This window comes from Lissotriton vulgaris, chromosome 3_1 (assembly GCF_964263255.1).
Source record: "Lissotriton vulgaris chromosome 3_1, aLisVul1.2, whole genome shotgun sequence".
NCBI lineage: Eukaryota > Metazoa > Chordata > Amphibia > Caudata > Salamandridae > Lissotriton > Lissotriton vulgaris.
In genome coordinates this window covers 1,832,716,456-1,832,741,793 of record NC_141689.1, presented here as the reverse complement: position 1 = coordinate 1,832,741,793, position 25,338 = coordinate 1,832,716,456, and positions in this window count along the sequence as shown.

Genomic DNA, 25,338 nt, shown 5'->3' with positions numbered 1-25,338 from the left:
ACTTATGGCGTAGTTAAGCTTTCTTCGCTTCACGTTGAGGAGAGTCTCTCACTACTTGCACTCAGCCAGTTTACACAGCCATGGAGTACCGCCACTCTAAAAGCGCTTCAATTTCACTGATTACATGGCCAAATTGTCACACTCTGCTCATATTCTTCGGAGTTACATCCATTCATGCATCAACGCTGTGGAGAATTACACACTCCTTGCTAATGTCCAAAATCAACACAGCCGAGGAAATGCTGTTTTAAATATGCGTCGTTATCTCCACATTCTATCTCGCGGATACTTTTTCACAGCTAAAAGATTTCTAGCTGCTCAAATCCTTTATTCTTTACTTCTTCACGTTATATTTTATATTTATATTTCTGACTGCTTCCACATTTTTCATCCGCTTGCTGCTATAATTTGAATTAATATTTTCTCCCTCCTTACCGGAGCATCTTCATATGGGTTCGTGGTGTGAAGTCTTGAACCTCGTCGCCTAATTGTTAGGCGCGAACTCCCCGAGACATGTTGTGGAGTTGAAGTTATTTATGTCACAAGACAACAACGCAGCATGCGTCAGCTCACGCCTAGAGTTAGTGGAAACAGAAAAAGGTTACAGAAACAACATCAACAGAGATCAAAAGTTGAACACTCTATAAAAAACTGCTTCTCAAAAAGTTTAGACAATGCATAAGTATTTACATATAAGTACCAATAAAGAGAGAAGGTATAATTAGAACCAACTAACACATAAACCCATAAACTTGATAGATATTTGTAATTTTTATTGAGTTTTTCTTGCTTAGGTACGCTCACGGACCGACTTACAGACTTTGCACCATACGTCGTACGTACGAGCATGGTACGCGTACGGTAAATCTTCCGTAAAAAAACAAATAGCCTCTATTAAAAAATTTTATAAACCCCATCCCCCGGGGCTAAAATATAACATTGGGGACCGTGGGGGTAGCCCCAAAGCCCCCACGGTCCCAGCCGGCTCCCAGCGTCCTTCTGATGCTGGCATTGCTTTTCGTCAGAGAGAGCAGCTAACATGCTGCTTTCTCTGACGAAAAGCAATCTGCTTTCCTATTTGAAAGAGAGAGCAGGTTTTCTGCTCTCTCTTTCAAATAGGAAAGCAGTTTGCTATGGTAGGGTGGGAGCCACGAGGCTCCCACCCTACCATAGCAAACAGCAGTGTCCCGGGGGTAGTCGGTCCCCAGGGACATCAAAGGTGCCAGGAGGGGGGCCACGTGGCCCCCCTCCCAACAATCAAAAGCCCCAGGGGGTGGTCGTCCCCGGGGCTGGGGGGTCCGTTACATACCCCGCTACAATTAAAATTAGAGCCCCGGGGAGGTGGCGGTCCCCGGGCGAGTTGGGGGGCTTGAGCCCCTCCATTTATGATTTTATTTTTTTTTACAGAAAATGAAGCCCCGGGGGGTGGTGGTCCCCGGGGCTGCGGGGGGTCAGGAGCCCCCCGCAAACATATAGTAAAAGCCCCGGGGGATGGGGTCCCCGGGGATTATAAAAAGTTTGTAATAAAGGCTATTTTTTTTTACTATAGATTTACTGTGCGCGTACCATGCTCGTACGTACGACGTACGATGAAAAGTCTATAAGTCATCCTGTGAGCGTACAAAACCAAGAAAAAAAATTGACATTGGGGATCATTGAAAAACCCCCTAGGTAAACCAAGGGAGTCAGAAAGTCCTATAGCAAACAGCAAACATTTCCTGTCAATCTACACACTCAATCCATACACATATACAAATAAATAACAAATCACATTAATTCCCACATTAAATCAAAATGAAACACACTTTTCTATTGCTTGAACTTTTGAACCCTTTCCAATTGACAAAACTTTCAACCCTTCCCCCAACCACATTCTGCCAGTTACCATAGAAGCACTTCAGGGAACACCTAACTGAGCACACAGGTGAAAAGTTCATCATACATTGTTGCAAATCAAAACAGCAAGTGTGCTTGACTGGTCAATATACCAGCTTATCTTAAGTAATGTTCTTTTCTATCACTTTTTCTTAACCAATAAATAACAGGCTTTTAAAAAACAGAAAACTGCACCCTAGTTTTGTAGCTAATAACATTACAAACAACCAATCACTTCTTTGCTTTTTTTCAAAACACCACTTATCCACCATTGTGGGACACAGCTATATTTTCTGGAGTGAAAGGTACGCACAACAGAAAGAAATTCACAAAGACCTAGGTTTACCACATGTAGACATTAAATGGATTGGACAGAGAGGGTTAAAGTGGCACCAATTGACGCCATTGGTGAAATCCTTTATGCATCTCCAACACCCTCACCTCATAATTGTGCACTGTGGTGGCAATGGCCTAGGCACTTTGACTGGGGTAGGTCTGGAAATGTTTATGAAGGACACCTTTACAGAACTGATGTCACTTTTCCCCCAAACTACCTTTGTCTATTCTAATATATGTCAAATGCAAAAATGGAACTGGTCCAATCAGTTTTGTCCACAGATTGAGAAAACTAGGAAACATGTGAATAAATCTGTTTCTGCGTTTCTCCGAGACTATAGAATAGGGTTCATTTACCATAACAATCTGCGCTTCAATATGCATGACATCTATAGGAGAGATGGTGTACATTTTACAGATGAGGGGAACAGAGTCTTCCTCTTGAACTTTAAACTTTGCATCGGTACTTACCTGTAGGTACTAAAATCTCCCAATAAACACAAGGGTCTTTTTAGAGCCACCCAACAAATAAACACATGGGGCCTCATTTATGAGGCTGTGCTTCACTTTTACGCCGCCGGTGCGTCACTTTTTGTGACGCACCATTGACGTAAAAAATGCGCCTTGTTGCTCCATATTTACAAAATGACGCATATAGGTAGATGCGTCACTTTGTAAACCCCTGCGCCACATTATACCTGCACCAGATATAATGTATGCAAGGGGGGCATTTTGACGCAAGAAACGGTCATGGAAGTGACGCAGTGAAATCTATAAGATTTCACTGCACCATTTCTTGGCCGCTAATGCGTCAAAATCTTACGTCTGCTTCATGGCAGGCGTAAAACTGATGCAGGCACTAACAACATGGGACTTGCCCATGTGAAAGTACACAATGCTGGAGTTGCGTCACTTTTTTGACACACTCCAGCAATGCGTCACTTTTGCGCCTACAGATACGTGAAAAATACTGACGTATCTGTAACTCCTTGCGACATGATGAGACATATTATAAATATGATGCATCAATCATGTCGCAAGGAGTGTGCACTGAGAAGTAACGCATCGCTGCTTTCACACAGCTATGCGTCATTTCTCATAAATGAGGACCATACACTTTAAAAATATTAAAAATATTTTAATTTTTCTTGCTTATGTAAGCTCACGGGACAACTTACAGACTTCGCACCATACGTCATACGTACGAGCATGGTACACGCACGGCAATATCTATCATAAAAAAACAAATAGCCTCTATTAAAATAATTTATAATCCCCGGGAACGCTTTCCCCTGGGGCTAAAATATAACATTGGGGAACGTGGGGGGAGCCCCAAATCCACACGGTCCCAGCCGGCTCCCCGCGTCCTTCGGGAGCCGGCATTGCTTTTCGTCCGAGAGAGCAGCTAACATGCTGCTCTCTCTGACAAAAAGAATCTGCTTTCCTGCTCTCTCTTTCAAATAGGAAAGCAGTTTGCTATGGTAGGGTGCGAGCCATGGCACCCCTGGGGAGGTGGCAGTCCCCAGGGCCATCAAAGGCTCCAGGACGGGGGCCACACGGCTCCCCTCCCAACAATCAAAAGCTCCAGGGGTGGTGGTCCCCGGGCCTGGGGTTCCGTCATGGACCCCCCTACATTCAAAATTTGAGCCCCGGGGAGGTGGCGCTCCCCGGGGCAAGTTGGGGGGCTTGAGCCCCCCCCACACAGGATTTTTTTTAACAAAAACGAAGCCCCTGGGGGGGGCGGTCCCTGGGGCTGCGGGGGGGCCGTGAGCCCCGCATACTTTTCAAAAAAGCCCAGGGGGTAGCGGTCCCCAGGGCTGGGGGGGCCCTCTGAGCCCCCAATACAGAAAAATAAATTGCCCCTGGGATTTGGCCCCCCCCGGTGGCTAATTAAGAATAAAGCAAACTTAATGTTTTTTTTTTATTCCCCATGTACGTGCACCATATGCGTACCCCGCAATTAAAAAAAAATAATATTAATAATTGGGGAGCCTTTTGGGACCCCCTGAGCAGGCCTAGGGGTCAGGATATGTCTACCCTACCCCTTCGCGTGTTTTTACGTTTCTTAGACTGCTTTCTCGTGCCTCAGTTCTACAGAGGCACAAGATGGCTGCCAACACTTCCTGGTTTGGAGTGTTGACAGACAGTTGACAGCCAATGAGCATGCAGCTCGTTCTTGTAATGGTGTGCTTTACCGTCCGCTTAATGTACGCGTACGGTAAGCGCCTATAGATATATCTATGATTTTACTTTTGATTTTCTCAGGAACTACTGAACTGATTTACACCATTTAACGAAAAAAGTGATCTCCAAGCCCACCTCTACCTCTCTGCCAAATTTAGTGTAATTCCTTTCAGCCGTTCGGGTTGTAGCCTGGCTAAAGGTCCTATGGAAAATTGCATGGGGAAAACATGTTTTGGGACCCTGCTTTTTTTCCAGCCCCCGCTTCACGAATCACCCCCAAACTTTCAGGGAAGGAGCGGAGCGGAGCAGGCCATTTTCTTGGAGACATTCACGAAGATTCGTCCACCGGCACCAAAGTTATTCCAAATAGAATGTTGCGGATTCCCTATGGAAAGTAGGTCCTAACTATAACTACCTACTGGCGACCGCCAGTAAGTAATATCTATATATATATATATATATATATATATATATATATATATATATATATATATATATATATATATATATATTCAATGAAAAAACCATTGGTTTTAGGCCATATATAGTTAGGGATTTGCATTTACAAAACCTTATTTTACTCGCATAAAACCATTGAAATTCCATATATAGTTATAAGCGCTAACTATATATCGCGCACCCGCAATCCACTGCTGATGATGTCACATATTACATCATTCATGACATGGTTAGTGACATCACTGATGACATCACTGATGACATCTCAAATGACATCATCCAGTGACTGTATGTTTCTGTAAAGTTAAAATATCTCTTACATATTGAAGAATGAGTGGATATATAAGTGTCTGGATGAAGGATTTAGTAGGTGCATGACTGACTATATGAGTGAGTGATTAAATGTGTCTCACTGAGTGCATGGGTTAATGACTAAACTGTCTCAATTTGTGCATCATTATGTCAGTTGTTCTGTAAACTGTTCCATGTGTTGATAAGTAGCTATATGAGTAACTATATGGGTTATTGATTGGTTGCCCAAGTATTTGTATGGGATACTGAGTGTGTGTGTGGGTAGCTGGGAGGTGTGTGACTCTGTGCATAGATGTGTGAGCAGTTGATTCACTAGATGTATGGTTTCAAAAGTGCATGTGGAAACAGCTGTATGGGCGGTTGACTGTGTGCATGAGTGTATTGGTGAGTGAATGGATATCTCAGTGCTACATGTCAAAGTAAGTACATATGTAAAACACAGTACATGTGAGAGTTGATATATATAAATAACTGTGCATAAGAGCCAATGAATGTGTGAGTGGCTGTATGGATCATTGTGAACTTGTATCAGGGATTGTATAAGAGAGTAAATATGTGTTAGTATATGTTTGAATAAGTAAAGTTTGTATAACTGTATATTTGAGGAAATGGAGGTGTGATTGATTCTTTGCATGACTGACTAGGTGTGTGAGTAACTCCATGGATGAGTGACAGTCTGTGAGTGTCTGTTTACACTGATTGTATCTAAGGTTATATTAGAGTCTGAAGAGGTTCATCGTATTATCACATGAATGATATCATCAGTGATGTTATCAGTCATGTCAAATGAGATGTTTTCAGTGATGTCATCAGTGATGTCATTTGAGATGTCATCAGTGATGTCATCAGTGATGTCACTAACCATGTCATGAATGATGTAATATGTGACATCATCAGCAGTGGATTGCGGGTGCGCGATATATAGTTAGCGCTTATAACTATATATGGAATTTCAATGGTTTTATGCGAGTAAAATAAGGTTTTGTAAATGCAAATCCCTAACTATATATGGCCTAAAACCAATGGTTTTTTCATTGAATTTTCAAGGTTTTGTAAATGCAAATTCCTAACTATATATCCACTATAACCTATGGTTTTTTCTGTGAATTTCATTGGTTTTTTAATAGCAAATATGAAAAGCTTTAAAATGTCAAGTACGTGATAAATAAAAACATTTTCGTATTTATGCACGCTGATGTGCTTTGAACGCTGCACCCCCCCCCCCTCCCCTCTTTTGTCTTAGTAGTACTCTCTCTTTGCAGATACTGAAGGGTAGTTAACGCAGGCCTTTACCCCCGTTGTAATCCGTCGTGGCTGCTTGTCTCTCCATTTGATTGATTGTTGTCCAAGCATTTACTGTTTTAGAATTGGTTCTCTTTGGATCATTCTCTATTTACAAACAAGCACAAAGTCGCAATACTCTGTTTAGTCTTTGCAGATAGTGAAAAATCGTGTAAAAAAAATAAAAGTAATCGAGCAAAATCAGTAGGCCACTAATTGGATCTCTTTTTGACCTCGCTAAAATAGAAATATTAGGAACAACCCTTCATGAGAAATACGAAAATAGTGAGATGAACTGAGCTCCACACCATGAGGGCTGCAAGACAGCTCGGCTCCATCACCCACCCCGCACAAAATAACGACAAACCGTATGCAAATATTAAAAATATAGACAACACACCAGCAAAGAAACAGGGTAAAACATTTTATTAAAAAACTATTTACATAACGTTGGTTTATAAGATGATGTCAGTAGTGGACCGATGTGTGAATAGATCGAAAGCAGCACAAGGCTCCAAGATCCGGATGGCAAGCTCCTGGATGTTGGGTGCCATAGTTTAGAGTTCTGAATTTGAGCCTTTTTCAATGTCTGTGCTTTGTTGAATCAAATTTGCGGCTTGACACAAAGCTAACTCAAGCGTTGCTACTGATGCTATGCAGACCAAAACTGGTTTTCAGTTTGTACATTTTTCTAGATTTTTAATCCAAGTTTGGTTGACTTTGTAGAACGATGGCTTCAAATTTTCAACATACGGTGTGGTGGCGCTGACTGGGAGGGGGCGCTTCGCTCCTGCCCCCTCCCCAAGTAAGATTTTCATACGTGAAAGTACGTTAATGGTTTTGGTCCCTGAGATGCTTCGATGTCACTGCCATTCTCAAATAGCATAAGTTCTGGATGTTGGGTGCCATAGTTAAGAGTTCTGAGCAGCGCTTGTAACACTGTCTGAAGCTTATTTCCACCTACTGCAGCTTCACTATTCTCAAAGTAAGTGAGTGTCGTTTGTGGACCTGACTGCATTAGAAAACAATGTGATATGTTACCTTCCTAAACAGCTTGACGAAGGCCCCTGAGGGGCGGTGTGATGGCCATGGACTCGGAGAAGACGCTTGGCTCCGACACCCTCCCCAAGTCTTATAGCACTGGTGTAGCCTGAGATCGCCCCCGACATAGGCGGCCGGCTCCCGGGATCCGGCGGAACTTTTTGCCTTTTGATGACTCTTCAATTCTGAACCTTGTCCCATCCAGCTGAGTTGCGCCCACTCTTGCGGCTACAGCGTCTTGCCCACCATCCAGCTGAATTACGCCCACTCTTGCGGTGCAGCGATAGGCGGCTGCCACAGGACTCTCAAAATGGCGGCCGGCTCTTCGGTTTTGGGCCTGGTCCACTAAAATGGCCCTGGGACACCTTTGAACTCGGACGCTTCCCTGATAGGGCTTGGGTCCCATTCTCGAAAAGCCTCTCCTCAGCCGTGAAGATTCTACAAGTCTTGGGGGCCTCCGACTCCCGCAGGCTTCTGGTGGGGAGCGGCTGCCATTATTGCTCGTGGAATGGCCACGACGGAGCTACGAGATGGTAGTGGTCTCATGCTGACGCCAGCTTTAGTCTGAAACATCCAGAAACACTGTAGACTACCAATTCGATCAGTTCCGGTAGCGCCCCAACATGACCCGGAAGAGAAGAACTTGCCCTCCCCTCTTTGACTGATGGTTCTTGTTGCCTGTCCCCTCTGTTGTCATTTAACAGAACTTTTTGGACTGCTGAAAGGAGTTGTGTTCCGAACGCTGGTTGGTGGAGACATTTTGACTATATTCTTGACCTACGTTGTCGCGTAATGCGTTATATGACACGCCGCGTTACCGCACCCGGAAGTGATCCGCGGCGCGGCGCGCAGCGCGCAACGTAAGCATAACAGGACATGTGACTTGTTAATAAAACTTTTCATTGGTTCATTTTACTTTTGTTAATTTAATGATGAAAAGTTTGGTCATATGACCTAAAAATTACGCTTTTTATTGTTTTCGAACAATATTTTTTTTTCAAACATATGTTATAATATTCCAGGCTAATGTACTTTCCCGGAAAATTTACAACTGTCTTGTAAGTAAAATATATTCCTTTTTCGAGAAAAAGGGCGTTTCTTCCTTCCATAACGGAGCCGTTGAGTAAAAGAGATTCGGCCTGCTATCTTAGTCGCCGATACGCCTGATTATCAGATTCTTATCGATCACTTTATATTGCAGACATGAAAAACACAACTGCTATTAAGCATTTATCTTTACTGCGTTCCTACATATTATACCTTTTATCCGTCATGTAATTGGACTGCTTTATTTCACTTGCCTTTACTGATTCGAAAACAGTTACTAAAAGTAAAAACTTTACCAATGTAAATACTACTACCGTGTTTTGTTTTAAAAACCTTTATTGTGAAAATGTCAGTATACAAATACGGGCCTATAACCACGTGGGCCGGCCACGGAGCAAACTGAAATCGTATATGATGAGGAGACATTTACACTGTAGAAGAACGTAACGAGCGGGCCATTAGGTTGCAAGAACAAAGGTGTCTAACAGTTGCGGAATCGGTGGACGTACATTTTGTAATGAAAATACGACACAGCCACTTACAATAACATTTTCTAGATATACATTTGCGGGCAAGGAGTTACGAGTCCCATTTATACCGGCGCCATTTTGGGCGAGGCCGGGCAGGTCCAAGATATAGTCAAAATGTCTCCACCAACCATCGGCCAGACCAGAACCCCTTTCGGCCCTTTATGCTACAAGATGGTGTCTTCCATTCAGAAAATATTGTTGGCAGCATTTTGAAAGGAAACAGAAACAGCCGTTCTCCTAGTGAGTTTCACATTGTTACATTTAGGAAGAATGTTGAAGAGTAGTATGTGGAAAATCTGAAGCCATTTTTCTACAAACTCTCAATCAGACTTGGATGGAAAAAAAAAACCTGAAGAATGTACAAACTGAAAACCAATTTTTGTCTGTAAAGCATCAACAGTAACGCTTGAGTCAGCTTTGTGTCAAGCCGCCATTTTCATTCAATCAATAGCGTCCCGCTGCACACATTCAGGGACCTGGTCGTGTCTTCAGATGAAACGGATTGTAGGAAAAGAAGCAGAAAGGAAAAGGAAAAAAGTTCCGCCGCACCTCGGGAGCCGGCCGCCTATGTCATGTGCCACCTTTGGCCACACCAGGGCAATAGTGAAGCTGCAGCAGGTGCAAATAAGCTTCAGACAGTCTTACAAGCACTGCTCAGAACTCTCAACTGAGGCACTCAACATCCAGGACTTGCCATTCGGATCTTGGCGCCTTGTGCTGGTTCCGACCTATTCACACATCAGTCCACTACTGACATCACCTCATAAGCCAACGGGGCACCCCACGCCGACTTTCGGCGCAGCATTGTAGGATGGCCACACCAGTGCGGCCACTTGCTGGACACCACCTCGGTGCCATCCGGATCTCGGCGCGTTCGAGTCACTGTGCCGGAAGAGTGACCGGAACTCAGCTGAACACGCCGTCTTTCGGCGCAGCATTGTAGGATGGCCACACCAGTACGGCAATTTGCTGGACACCACCTCGGTGCCATCCGGATCTCGGCGCGTTCGAGTCACTGTACCGCAAGAGTGACCGCAACTCAGCTGGACACGCCATCTTTCGGCGCAGCATTGTAGGATGGCCACACCAGTGCGGCAATTTGCTGGACACCACCTCGGTGCCATCCGGATCTCGGCGCGTTCGAGTCTCTGTACCGCAACAGTGACCGCAACTCAGCTGGACACGCCGTCTTTCGGTGCAGCATTGTAGGATGGCCACACCAGTGCGGCAATTTGCTGGACACCACCTCGGTGCCATCCGAATCTCGGCGCGTTCGAGTCACTGTACCGCAACAGTGACCGCAACTCAGCTGGACACGCCGTCTTTCGGCGCAGCATTGTAGGATGGCCACACCAGTGCGGCAATTTGCTGGACACCACCTCGGTGCCATCCGAATCTCGGCGCGTTGTGCTGCCTTCGGCCTATTCGCACATCGGTCCGCTACTGACGCCGCCTCACGTGCCAACGGATTTTCTACGCTTTTTGTAGCCCTATGCCGCATAACAGGTCATGTGACTTGTTTATAAAACTTTTCATTGGTTCATTTTACTTTTGGTTTCCTAAAGATGGAAGGCTTGGTCATATGACCTAAAAATAACACTTTTCATTGGTTTAGAACATTTTTTTTCCCAAACGATGAAAGCCCCACCTTGTTTCTGGATGTTTCAGACTGAAGCTGGCGTCACCATGAGAGCACCACCATCTCGTGGCTCCGCCATGGTCATTCCGCGAGCAATCATGGCAGCCGCTCCCCACCGGAAGCCTGCGGGAGTCGGGGGCCCCCAAGACTTTTGTAGAATCTTCACGGCTGAGGGGACGCTTTTCGAGAATGGAGCCCAAGCCCTAGCAGGCAAGCGTCCGAGTTCTAAGGTGTCCCAGGGCCATTTCAGTGGACCAGGCCCAAAACCGAGGAGCCGTCCGCCATTTTAAGAGCCATGTGGCAGCCGCCTATCGCTGCACTGCAAGAGTGGGAGCAACTCAACAACATGGTGAGCGAGACGCTGTAGCCGCAAGAGCGGGCGCAACTCAGCTAGATGGCCGCCACCTGGGGAGGCCCGTTCACGCCGCCTCCCCCACCCCCGGGCCGCCGCACGCCAATTTTCGGAGCAGCATTGTAGGATACCAAAACCAGTGCAGCAGTTTACTGGACATCACCTGGTTGCCTGTCGTACATGTTGTGTCAGCCATGTGACACTGGACACAGTCCCATCAACATCTCAACGCGTTCTGCTGCCTTGGGACTATTCGCACAACAGACCGCTACTGACGAGGCCTCCCCCCGCACCACCCGGGACGCCCCCCGCTGTTTTTCTGTGCTGCATTGTAGGATCCCAAAACCAGTGCGGCACCCAGGCGACATCACCTGGGTGCCGTCCAGAACTCTGCGCGTTGTGCTGCCTTGGGACTATTCGCACAAAAGACAGCTTCTAACCATTGTTGCTTTTTGTGTTGAAAAATGTTTAAATGTTTTTAGTTTTTGTTCCGTTCGTTATAGTTAATAGTTAATAAAGTTTTATAATCTTACTTTGTTGGAGTGTTATCTATTTTTTTTAAAACGGGTGAATGGGGCCTTGAATCGGGTATTGTCATGTGTGGGCTTTGGAAGTGTGCTGCTGCAGGATCGGACATTACAAACTCAAATGCACGTTCTTTTTCTTACCTTTCTGAAGCATGGAGCACAATAGCAGGCAGAGAAAGGGTGATGCACGTGTTGAACACTACCTGACCTGGCAAGTTGCTGGCAGTGCCTCCCCGCCCGCTCCTAAAAGAGGGCACACACACACCGCCGCCCCGAGTACTTCACAAATCTTTAAAAGACCATGCGCTTGTTCATGAGGCTTAAATGGTTTATCACCTCTTCTAGAACCCCTGCATCGACCCTCTGACGTTTCCTGGAAAAATTACCATGTAACACAATACCAAGCCCTTTCAGCTGAAACCCCCAAGGAATCGTGGGGCATATTATCAAGGGGGTTTATCTCCGCTTTTTTGGCTTTAAAAGCCATGAAAGCGGAGATAAAATGATCTCCCTATTTCCAAGCTGTCGCTAACACCAGTTAGTGACAGCTAAAAGGAGATAGCGACCATCTTGGGCCCCGCTTTGCATGTCAGTGATACTTATCACTAATGACATGCAAAGTGGCGTACCAAGATGTTAGCGACTGGAAACAGTCCCTAACATCGCTATCTTCTATTACCAACTTTTGGAGATATTCGCGCTAAGCGCGAATATCTCCAAAATCTAACACCTGCCCTGAGCAGTTCTTAGCCATGTTATCCAATGGGAGGTGGATAACATGGCTAAGAGCATTTGCTCGATAATACATGAATATCGCTGACTTTTCTGCGATAATAGCAAGGTTTATCTGCGATAAAAATCGCCGATGTGCGGCGATAATTTTTGTCTCTAAACAAGTTAGAGACAAAAATTATCGCTAGTTGTTCGTAATATGCCCCCGGGTTTTTGCTTGCAGAAATCGGGAGGCGGGAGACTAGCACTGAAATCAGTAGTCACACGCCTGAATCGGGAGGGTTGGCATGTCTGAATTCTCTACAGCTGGGGCCATAAACTACATCCGCAGGGGTAGGTGATAGCCTGGGACCAGCCTGGCATCTAAAATGGATGCCGTGCACGACAAAATTGTGGCATTGGAAAAAAGGCAAGATGGCGCAGCCGCTGGAAGAGATGTATCAACATATATGAGCCTCCTCAGCCACCCTCAGGAAACATAGGGGATTAGGATACGTCTCCCGCACCCCCTTATACCTAGTAATTTAATTAAAGAAGCACAAAATGGCGAATTCCCGTTTCGCTACCAGTTTGCGGCCCAGTTTGCGGCCCGTGAAGCGCTTCTACCGTGAAAAATCATTTTTTTTTTCTTTTCCCCACGGGACCCTTTAATAACCCCAACAACATTCCTAGGGGGTCAAGAGGGGGATACCTTGCCCCCTTTCATTAAATTCCCCCTTAGTTTTTCACCTCTTCTTCTCTCTCGATCCTACCGAGAGACAAGATGGCGGCCGCTCCGGACTGTCACGCAGCAAAATAAAAAAAAGCTCACTCACAGCCGCTGGAAGAGATGTATCAACATATATCAGCCTCCTCAGCCACCCTCAGGAAACATAGGGGATTTGGATACGTCTCCCGCACCCCCTTATACCTAGTAATTTAATTAACGAAGCACAAAATGGCGAATTCCCGTTTCGCTACCAGTTTGCGGCCCAGTTCGCGGCCCGTGAAGCGCTTCTACCGTGAAAAATCATTTTTTTTTCCTTTTCCCCACGGGACCCTTTAATAACCCCAACAACATTCCTAGGAGGTCAAAAGGGGGATACCTTGCCCCCTTTCATTAAATTCCCCTTTCGTTTTTCACCTCTTCTTCTCTCTCGATCCTACCGAGAGACAAGATGGCGGCCGCTCCGGACTGTCACGCAGCAAAATAAAAAAAAGCTCACGCACAGCCGCTGGAAGAGATGTATCAACATATATCAGCCTCCTCAGCCACCCTCAGGAAACATAGGGGATTAGGATACGTCTCCCGCACCCCCTTATACCTAGTAATTTAATTAACGAAGCACAAAATGGCGAATTCCCGTTTCGCTACCAGTTTGCGGCCCAGTTCGCGGCCCGTGAAGCGCTTCTACCGTGAAAAATCATTTTTTTTCCTTTTCCCCACGGGACCCTTTAATAACCCCAACAACATTCCTAGGGGGTCAAGAGGGGGATACCTTGCCCCCTTTCATTAAATTCCCCCTTCGTTTTTCACCTCTTCTTCTCTCTCGATCCTACCGAGAGACAAGATGGCGGCCGCTCCGGACTGCTTAGAATGTTGACAGACACCGGAGAGCCAATCAGCTTTCTGCGCGCAAAGTTCCGATAAGCGAAAAGTAAGCGGACCGGATCGCTGCCCGGAGCGCTGTTACAGATATATATCTTGATTCATTCTTTTAATTATCGCAACTCTGGGAGCAGCGCACTTGCGCAAAACAAAGGACTCAAAGCACCAGCAGGCTCTGGGGGAGTCAACGCCCATCGTGGCAGGTGCTAGTGGTTAAATGACTCTGGCTCCACACAGGGTTAAAGCAGCCTCTGAAGAAATGCTCGGCAAGAGCATGAAACGCGTCAGGCATCATTTTTAACAGGACTTTGCCTTATCACAGTCTGTGATGAAAACCTGCTGAATAAAAACGTTACCCAAACCTACCTGCTTGTGGGCTCTTCTGCGGGGGATGACCTTTTACGTTGGGTGTTATATATATATATATATATATATATATATATATATATATATATATATATATATATATATATATATATTACCTACTGGCGGTCGCCAGTAGGTAGTTATAGTTAGGATAATTTTCAATGTTAAATCTCAACATTCTATTTTGAATAACTTTGGCGCCGGTTGACGAATCTGCCTGAAATTTTCAGGAAAATGGTCTCATGGCGGTCCGGTCCTTCCCTGAAAGTTTGGGGGGGATTCGTCAAGCGGGGGCCGAGATAAAAGGGGGGTCCCAAAACGCGTTTTCCCCATGTTAATTTCCATAGGGCGGTCGATTTCACTTTTAGCCCGAACGGCTGAATGGATTTCCACCAAACTTGGCAAAATTGTAGGGACTGGTAGCCCGATGTGCCTTTGCTATGTCTCAAGATATGTGCTCCAGTGGATTTTGAGTAATTAAGGTTCAAAAAAATATATATATCTATAGCAGCGCTCCGGTAAGCGCACCGGTACGCGCACCGGGCGCGTCACGCGACTTGCGCGGAGAAAGCTGATTGGCTCTGGGGTGTCTGTAAACATTCTAAACAGTCCGGAGCGGCCGCCATCTTGTGTCTCGGTAGGATCGAGACACAAGAGGTGGCCAAAACGAAGGGGGAAATGACCATAAGGGGGCAGAGTAGACCCCCCTTGACCCCCTAGGTTTGATGTGGGGGCCATAAAAGGGCCCCACGGGGCAAAAAAAAAATAAAAAAAATTTTTGATTTTCGCGGGGTGAGCGCCCGGTACGCGCACCGGGCGCGTCACGCGACTTGCGCGGAGAAAGCTGATTGGCTCTGGGGGGTCTGTAAACATTCTAAACAGTCCGGAGCGGCCGCCATCTTGTGTCTCGGTAGGATCGAGACACAAGAGGTGGCCAAAACAAAGGGGGAAATGACCATAAGGGGGCAGAGTAGACCCCCCTTGACCCCCTAGGTTTGATGTGGGGGCCATAAAAGGGCCCCACGGGGCAAAAAAAAAAAAAAAAAATTTTTGATTTTCGCGGGGTGAGCGCCCGGTACGCGCACCGGTAAGCGTACCGGGGAGTGTACCATGGGGAAAAAGAATGACAGTTTTAAAAGTAGCTGATTAGAAAAAAAAATGTTTAGTTGTTTTTTTTATATATACACATACATATATATAAATGCATATGCACATATATATATGCATATATGTCTATATGTGTGCGTGTAGAGAGAGGTAGAGAGGTAGAGGTGTAGAGGTAGAGAGGTAGAGAGGTAGAGAGTAGAGAGTGAGTAATAGAGAGTAGAGAGTGAGTAGTAGAGAGTAGTAGAGAGCAGTAGAGAGAGTAGCAGAGTGAGTAGTAGAGAGTAGTAGAGTGAATAGTAGAGTGAGTAGTAGAGAGTAGTAGAGAGTGAGTAGTAGAGACTGAGTAGTAGAGAGTAGTAGAGAGTAAGTAGTAGAGTGAGTAGTAGAGAGCAGTAGAGAGTGAGTAGTAGAGAGTGGGAGAGAGTAAGTAGTAGAGAGTAGTGGAGAATATTCCAAAGTTTGGCACAGCACCACTTTCACAATGAGTCCAATCAAATCATATCACTTAGAGTACTTATTGAAGCGCTGAATCTTGGTGTATATTCAAATGCTTTTATTTTCCTTAAGTTTATGTACCACAGCCAGCCGAAACGTTTCGTTCTGTACAACAGAACTTCTTCAGGGCGTTCTTATTTCCTTCAAGTTATGTCGGTATCCCGTTGTCATATAACTAGATATTTCTTCCAAATGTTAGACGAGACATAAGTATATTCTTATTAAAAGTGACTAGGTATCAATTTTACCCACACAATTCGGGCAGACTTGAGTAATTTATAGCATCCTCAAAGTCAGTCTTTCAAAAATTCCAAAGTATAGGACATGATAATCCAAATCCAAATGTTTCTCAAGAAAAGTCATTTACAATCGTTCGGAATATCGGTGTTTGGGCAGATATGATCCAGGGACCCCCAGTATGCAAGGGGAATTAGTCCCCCCTCTGCAAAGGCGCCAGTGGCCTGCATTGCAGAGAGGTGTAACAAGGGTGTGGCCTCATTACACTTCTCTGCAATGCAGCTCCCTCGTGCATACTGGAGGCTCCTGGTGGACTAGTTGACCCCAGGGACCCCCAGTATGCAAGGGGAATTAGTTCCCCCTCTGCAAACGCGGCAGTGGGCTGCGTTGCAGAGAGGTGTAACAAGGGGCATAGTCTCATTACACCTCTGCAATGCAGCCCCAGGCGCATACTGGAGGTTCCAGGTGGGCTAATAGGCCCCCAGGGGCCCCCAGTATGCAAGGGGAATTAGTTTCCCCTCTTCAAACATGCACGGGGGCTGCGTTGCAGAGAGGTGTAAAAAGGGTTGTGGCTTCATTACACCTCTCTGCAATGCAGTCCCCTGGCGCATATTGGAGATTCCTGGTGGGCTTTCAGGTCTTATATAGTTAGGAATTAGCATTAAAAAAACCTTTGAAATTCACTGAAAAAACCACAGGTTTCACACCAGTTATAGTTAGGAATTAGCATTTAAAAAACCTTTGAAATTCACTGAAAAAACCATAGGTTTCACACCAGTTATAGTTAGGAATTAGCATTTAAAAAACCTATTAAATTCACTGACAAAACCAGTTATAGTTAGCTGGAAATTTTACTGATATAAAACCAATGAAATTCCACGTTATAGTTAGTTGGACTCACTATAACTTGCGCGTGCAATGCACTGCTGATGACGTCACATATTACATCACTCATGACATGGTCAGTGACATCACTCATGACATCACTGATGACACCATCCTTGTGACATAGTGACAGACCTCCTTTCACTGTAATGTAACCCTTGAAACACATATTCAAAAATAGAAACTGAAATTTAAAAAAAATGGAGATACCCATATCAGTTGCAACAAGCAATTCAGTAATTCCACCATCTATATGCACATCCAGTCATTCACCAACAGTTCTATATAGTCACTCATACATATACTCACTTATCATATGAAGTGATACACCTATACATCCTGTTACACACCGACAGTCATCCAAAAGTTACTCACACACATACTCACACGTGCAAATAAACTATTGAACATCCATTTATTTGAATATAGAGTTATACACACACTTCCACCTTACTTGTATTGAAAATTACACATATTTATTCTCTTAAACAATCACTTATAGAAACACATACTTATTTAAACAGGAACTCTTACAATATCTTACTCTCACATATACTCACTTATATACATCAATATTCACATATACTAGATTAAAACATATGTAGTTACTGATAAAGACACTAGTGAGACAGTCATTCACTCACTAACAAACACATATACACACTCATCCATCCATACAGTCCTGCACATATGCTGTCTTCAAAACACATACAAACAGCGAGTCAGTCACTCATGCATCTATGTGGTAAGTAATACCCCCACCAAACCATATAGACACTCATACTGATACTAAGAGAAACATCTAATAACCCATATACATACGCATGTAGCTACTTACCAACACATGTAGCCACTTATACACAAAGTGAAACAATAATATATATATTTAAATATTTAAACATTACTCACTAATATTTATTTTTCAGAAAGACACATATTCACTGGATGGTGTCATCAGTGATGTCATGAGTGATGTCACTGACCATGTCATGAGTGATGTAATATGTGACGTCATCAGCAGTGCATTGCACGCGCAAGTTATAGTGAGTCCAACTAACTATAACGTGGAATTTCATTGGTTTTATATCAGTAAAATTTCCAGCTAACTATAACTGGTTTTGTCAGTGAATTTAATAGGTTTTTTAAATGCTAATTCCTAACTATAACTGGTGTGAAACCTATGGTTTTTTCAGTGAATTTCAAAGGTTTTTTAAATGCTAATTCCTAACTATAACTGGTGTGAAACCTGTGGTTTTTTCAGTGAATATATATATATATATATGTATATATATATATATATATATATATATATCTATATATATATATATATATATATATATATATATATATATATATATATATATATATATATATATATATATATATATATATATATATATATGGCCTAAAACCTATGGTTTTTTCAGTGAATATATATATATATATATATATATATATATATATATATATATATATATATATATATATATTCACTGAAAAAACCATAGGTTTCACACCAGTTATAGTTAGGAATTAGCATTTAAAAAACCTATTAAATTCACTGAAAAAACCATAGGTTTGACCCCAGTTATAGTTAGCTGGAAATTTTACTGATATAAAACCATTGAAATTCACACGTTATAGTTAGTCGGACTCACTATAACTTGCGCGTGCAATGCACTGCTGATGACATCACATATTACATCACTCATGACATGGTCAGTGACATCACTCATGACACCATCCTTGTGACATAGTGACAGACCTCCTTTCACTATAATGTAACCCTTGAGACACATATTCAAAAATAGAAACTGAAATTTTTAAAAAAATGGAGATACCTATATCAGTTACAACAAGCAATTCAGTAATTCCACTATCTATATACACATCCACTCATTCACCAATAGTTTTATATAGTCACTCATACATATACTCACTCATCATATGAAGTGATACACCTATACATCCTGTTACACACCGACATTCATCCAAAAGTTACTCACACACATATTCACACGTGCAAATAAACTATTGGACATCCATTTATTTGAATATAGAGTTATACACACACTTCCACCTTACTTCTATTTAAAATTACACATATTTATTCTCTTAAACAATCACTTATAGAAACACATACTTATTTAAACAGGAACTCTTACAATCTCTTACTCTCACATATACTCACTTATATACATCAATATTCATATATACTAGATTAAAACATATGTAGTTACTGATAAAGACACTAGTGAGACAGTCATTCACTCACTAACAAACACATATAGACACTCATCCACCCATACAGTCCTGTACATATGCTGTCTTCAAAACACATAGAAACAGAGAGTCAGTCACTCATGCATCTATGTGCTAAGTAATACCCCCACCAAACCATATAGACACTCATACTGATACTAAGAGAAACATCTAATAACCCATATACATACGCATGTAGCTACTTACCAACACATGTAGCCACTTATACACAAAGTAAAACACTAATATATATATTTAAATATTTAAACATTACTCACTAATATTTACTTTTTCAGAAAGGCACATATTCACTGGATGGTGTCATCAGTGATGTCATGAGTGATGTCACTGACCATGTCATGAGTGATGTAATATGTGATGTCATCAGCAGTGCATTGCACGCGCAAGTTATAGTGAGTCCGACTAACTATAACGTGTGAATTTCAATGGTTTTATATCAGTAAAATTTCCAGCTAACTATAACTGGGGTCAAACCTATGGTTTTTTCAGTGAATTTAATAGGTTTTTTAAATGCTAATTCCTAACTATAACTGGTGTGAAACCTATGGTTTTTTCAGTGAATTTCATAGGTTTTTTAAATGCTAATTCCTTTCTATATCGAGTTTGTATCCTTTTTTTTTTTACAATTTGCTGTTTTTTTGTAAGTATTCTTTTTTTTATATATTTTTTTTTTTTGCGCTCTTGGTGCGCGCTCCGAGAAGCTTTCAGCTAAGCGCTCCCGTAAGCTTTCCGGTGAGCTTAGCAGAAAGCGCACCCGGAGCGCTATTGTCGTTCGTGAAAAAAAATATGAATGAAAAGTTAATAATAATGCAAAACTTTTCGTACTATACAAATAAAATCAGTTTTTTTTAATAAGGAAAATGATTATGCATTTCTGTAAAAGTTTGATGACATCACTTCGGCGCGCAACGTAAGTGCCCTCGGAAGCGCCTACGCTCGCGCCTCGTAAACGCACGCAGAAGCGCCTACGGTCGCGTCATATGTGCGCCCCGGAAGCGCCTCAAATCGCGCCGCGTAAACGCACCCGGAAGCGCCTACGATCGCGCCACGTTTGCGCCCCGGAAGCGCCTCCGCTCGCGCCGCGTAAACGCACCGGAAGTGCTCCGAAGCGCGCAGCGTAAGCGCGTCGGGTCATGTGACCCTAAAATAACACTTTTCATTGGTTGCTAACAGTTTTTTTTACAAAGAATGAAATCCCCACCCATTTCCTTCACTATTGCTTTGTACTTGGAGAGAGCAAGAGCTGTTCTGTGTACTATCTTCATCTCCTACTTTCCTGATCTACAGCAATGGCTGCAAGAGAGTCATCCAGCAGTGATTCAGATGCATTTGTAGATGAGGACCCTCCTACGGAGAAGAAAAAAATCCATTTCATCTGGAAATTTTATAACATCCCTGAAGGTGAAAAAAAAGTCAACGCTCCAAAAGTAACCTGCAAAATATGTGGGAGTACTTTATCCAGAGGCAATCCTCTGAAAAAATATAGTTTTGGTAATGCCAATTTAATCAGGCATGTCAAAAGAAGACACCCAAACAACTTTGCGAGGGAGAGTGTCAGAGACCTGGCACGGAAATTACCCACAGATGGCGGCAGCACCTCCACTGGTGGAGCAACACCTTCGGGACCATCCCGTAGAAGAATGGTCCCTAACATACAGCCAGAGTTTGCAGGCATCAAATTTCTGTGCACGGAGTGTAACGAACTGCTCTGCTATGGGGAGCAGAGTGTTGAACTTATTGCCCTAAAGAAACAGCAACACCGCTGCCCTGACAGTCCCTAAATTTTCACATTTTTTTGCTCCTGTTGAGCCGTTTTTGAATTCCTGTTTTTTGTTTTTCCCTTGACAAAAATCCAAAAAAATTATAAAATTGTTTTAAAAAGCCAAAAAAAGTTCAAAAAGTTCAAAAAACACAAAAAAATATAAAACAACAAAAAGAAGAAAAAAAAAAGTTCTTTTCAGAACTACCTCTAATTTATAAAAAAATGCATTTTTTTGTGAAAAAAATCTGTCATTTTTTTTCTCCTTAGTACGCTCCTCAGTAAGCTCCCCGGTACGCGTACCGGGTGCGCCCCCCGCGGAAATCGAAAAAAAATAATTTTTTTTTGAGGCCCCGCGGGGCCCTTTAATGGCCCCCACATCAAAACTAGGGGGTCAGAGGGGGTGTACTCTTCCCCCTTATTGTCATTTCCCCCTTTCTTTTAGCCACCTCTTGTGTCTCGATTTTACCGAGACACAAGATGGCGGCCGCTCCAGACTGTTTAGAATGTTTACAGACAACTGAGATCCAATCAGCTTCCTGCGCGCAAGTCGCGTGTCGCGCCTCGAGCGCTCTCCGGTGCGCGCACCGGAGCGCGGCTATAGATATATATATTTTTTTGAACCTAAATTACTCAAAATCCACTGGAGCACATATCTTGAGACATAGCAAAGGCACATCGGGCTACCAGTCCCTACAATTTTGCCAAGTTTGGTGGAAATCCATTCAGCCGTTCGAGCTAAAAGTGAAATCGACCGCCCTATGGAAATTAACATGGGGAAAACGCGTTTTGGGACCCCCCTTTTATCTCGGCCCCCGCTTGACGAATCCCCCCCAAACTTTCAGGGAAGGACCGGACCGCCATGAGACCATTTTCCTGAAAATTTCAGGCAGATTCGTCAACCGGCGCCAAAGTTATTCAAAATAGAATGTTGAGATTTAACATTGAAAATTATCCTAACTATAACTACCTACTGGCGACCGCCAGTAGGTAATATATATATATATATATATATATATATATATATATATATTCCACTGCTTGGCTCGCTTTCCCTTCGCTAGGCGCTCCTTAGTTCTCGGTCGCGTTTCTCCTGCGGTTGAGCCAACCGCTGCAAATTATCACAGGATCTCCCCGGTCCCGGGGAGGAATGGAGTCGCTGAAAGACGGCACTGACACGCTTTGTTCAATGAAGGTGATTTATTTCATCAATCCGTGTGGGGGATTTAACAACAAAAAGAAACCAACGCGTTTCGACAGCGTCCGCTGTCTTGATCACGGTCAGTTTGGAAAGTGATGCTCACAGTTTTGTAAAACAAACAAAGCATTGGTTACACCCCTTGGTAATTGGTACCGCCCACATTTTTAGGTGTTATGGGATATGTAGTCCTGAACCGATCGTATTACTTTTGCGTGAGTGTTTAAGGATGCTTGTTGTTTTACTTTTACAAGACTGCTTAATTCAGTTTTATCCCCAATCGTTTTTATACTAGAACTGCATTTCAGGCTTGTGGGTGTTGTGAAAACCTTTGTGAATTTCAAGTCCCGCCCCCCAGTGGGCTTAGGCTGTGTCTCTATTCCCAGTAATTATTTCATGTCCCCCTTGGTTAAGCATTTTTGTCATGCTACCCCGACTATGATCTATATTCTCAGTGACATTTCATATAGTTCAATACATTTATACAATGGGGTGTGCGAGTCCAGTCCTTGGTTTTTATATTCAGGTTTTTCTTAGGTGTAATACTGCCCTCTGGTGGGCTAATTAGTCCATTAGAAGAGCTTGATGTTTTACGTGTGAGCATAGTTACAGTGAAAAAATGAGTGAAGTGGTAAAACCAAAATAATAAGTTAAAATAGTTCATGGTTAGCGGGAAGTTACTTAAGAGTCTAGTTGATTATAGGTGTATGTATAATTCTTCCGACTGATTGAGCCCGAATGGGGTCATGGTCCTGAAGCTCAGGATGTGTTTGGATTCTTTTCGTCGGAGTTCCTTCTCATTGTGTCCACCCCTCATTGAGAGACTTAGGGTTTCGATTCCCCAGAAACGCAGTTTCTTCCAATCTCCTTCGTGGTTCAGCTCCATGTGTTTGGCAACAGCGTTGCTTCTGTCCTTGTGTACAGTGGCTCTAACGTGTTCCAATATACTTTTTTTAGCTCGCAGATTGTGCTGCCTATATATTTGAGCTTGCATGGACATTCGATCATGTACACTGTGTTTTTGCTGTTGCAAGTAATACATTCTTTAATTTTCCAGGTTTTGTTGTTGGGCATTGGTATTTCTGTAGTTGGCTTGGCTATTTCGCAGATCTTACAATTGTAACATTTTACAAAACCTTTTGTTTGCAGCCATGATTTCTTATTGGAGGTTTGGAAGTGACTGTGAATCAGTTTGTCCTGCAGGTTCTTGGCCCTTCTGTATGTCACTATGGGGTGGTTACCCATTTTTTCTCCTATTGCTGGGTCCAACTGTAGAAGGTTCCAATTTCTTCTTAGAATTTGATTCAATTGTTTGGCCTCTTGACTGTAATCCGTTATAAACCTGATTGGCTCTTCTTGTGTCGGTTCTGAGATCTCTTTAGGTTTTAGGCAGTCTTCCCTTGTTTTTGAGTTGGCTTTTTCCCAACATAGTTGAGTTGCTCGTTGGTTATATTGTCTTTTGTTGAAACGCTGCTTGGCGATGTTACTTTGTTTTTGCCATTGTTGCTCCTCACTGCAGATTCTCCGTAGCCGTAAGAATTCCCCGTAGGGGATGCTTGTTATGAGTGACGGCTGGTGGAAGCTGGTGGCTTCTAATGTTGAGTTTGTGGCAGTGCTTTTGCGATGAAGGGTGGTTTCTATTAGATTGTTTCTTATATAGACTTCCGTGTCTAGGAAAACTGCTGCATCTTGACTAACAGTGTACGTGAATTTGATGCCAGGTGTGCTGTTGTTTAAAATATGGAAATATTGCACGAATTTGTCTTTTCCTCCGTCCCACACAATGAACAAGTCAGCTATCAATCTTTTCCAGATTTGGATGTGTTGTGTGAACGTTTTTAGGTTTGTGTTCCAGGCCACTGTTTCCTCCCACCAACCCATCGCGGTGCAGGCATAGTTGGGGCTGAAGGAAAAGCCCATGGCAGCTCCATTCTTTTGTCTGTACATGGTTTCCCCAAACACGAAGACGTTGTTTTCAAGCATATATTTGATCATGTTGAGCAGCATGATGTTGTGGTGTTGGTAATGGATGTTTCGTTCTTGAAGGGCGCATTGACACGCCTCGAGACCCATGTTGTTGTCTATGTTTGTGTATAACGCAATTACGTCCATAGTGACCAGGATGTAATGTGGTTGCCATTGTATTAGTTTCAAATTGCAGAGAAAGTCCGTGGTGTCTTTTATATAGGACTTTAGACGCTTCACGTGTGGGCTCAGGTAGAAGTCTATGTAGTTAGATAATGGCTCCAGTAGAGAACCGTTGGCCGACACTATTGGCCTCCCTGGTGGTTTCGTGGCATTTTTATGAATCTTGGGCAGAAAGTATATGGTAGCTAGCTTTGGGAAATCCACTGTCAGGTACTTTTTCTCATCAAAGTCTAGAAGTTCTTCTTTTTCCCATTTTAATATCTTTCCGTCCAGTTCTCTCTTAATTTGGTCCGTTGGATTTTTGTCTATTTTTTCATAATAGAGTGAATTGTTTAGTTGTTCCATCGCCTCAGCAATGTAAAGTTTTCGGTCCCATAGCACTATGTTCCCGCCTTTGTCGGCCGCTTTGATTTCAAAGGTGTTGTTATTCCGCAGTGAGTCTAAGGCTTCCCTTTCACTTCTAGATAGATTGTCTCTAGTTTGGTTTTTGATTTTGATGTTGTATAAATCATGAATTACTGCCTCTTGAAACATGTCAATTTTGTTTCCTGGTGCTAGTTGCGGGTAAAACTTAGATTTTGCTTTCAAACCACTAGTTCCGGCTCCCAGTTGTGATATGGCTGTTTCTAGGCTGATTTCTTGGCCTTCTTGTGCATTTAAGTTTAGCACAGTTAGGTATGCTTCCGACTCTTTTGCAAGAAGTATTGATGTTGGTTTGGGTTGATTTTTTGTGATTTTTGGTTTGTTTTTTCTTTCCGCGAAGAATTTTGCAAGCTTGATTTTCCTTATGTATAAGTATAGGTCAATTCTTGTTTGAGCCAGGTTAAAGCGCGCTTTGGGACAGAAGTTGATCCCTTTCTTTAGTAGAGAGATTTCGGTGTCAGTGATTTCTTTTCCAGACAGGTTGACTATTTGGAGTTCTTCATCTATTTCCCTCTCTTCTGTTTCATGAGTCTG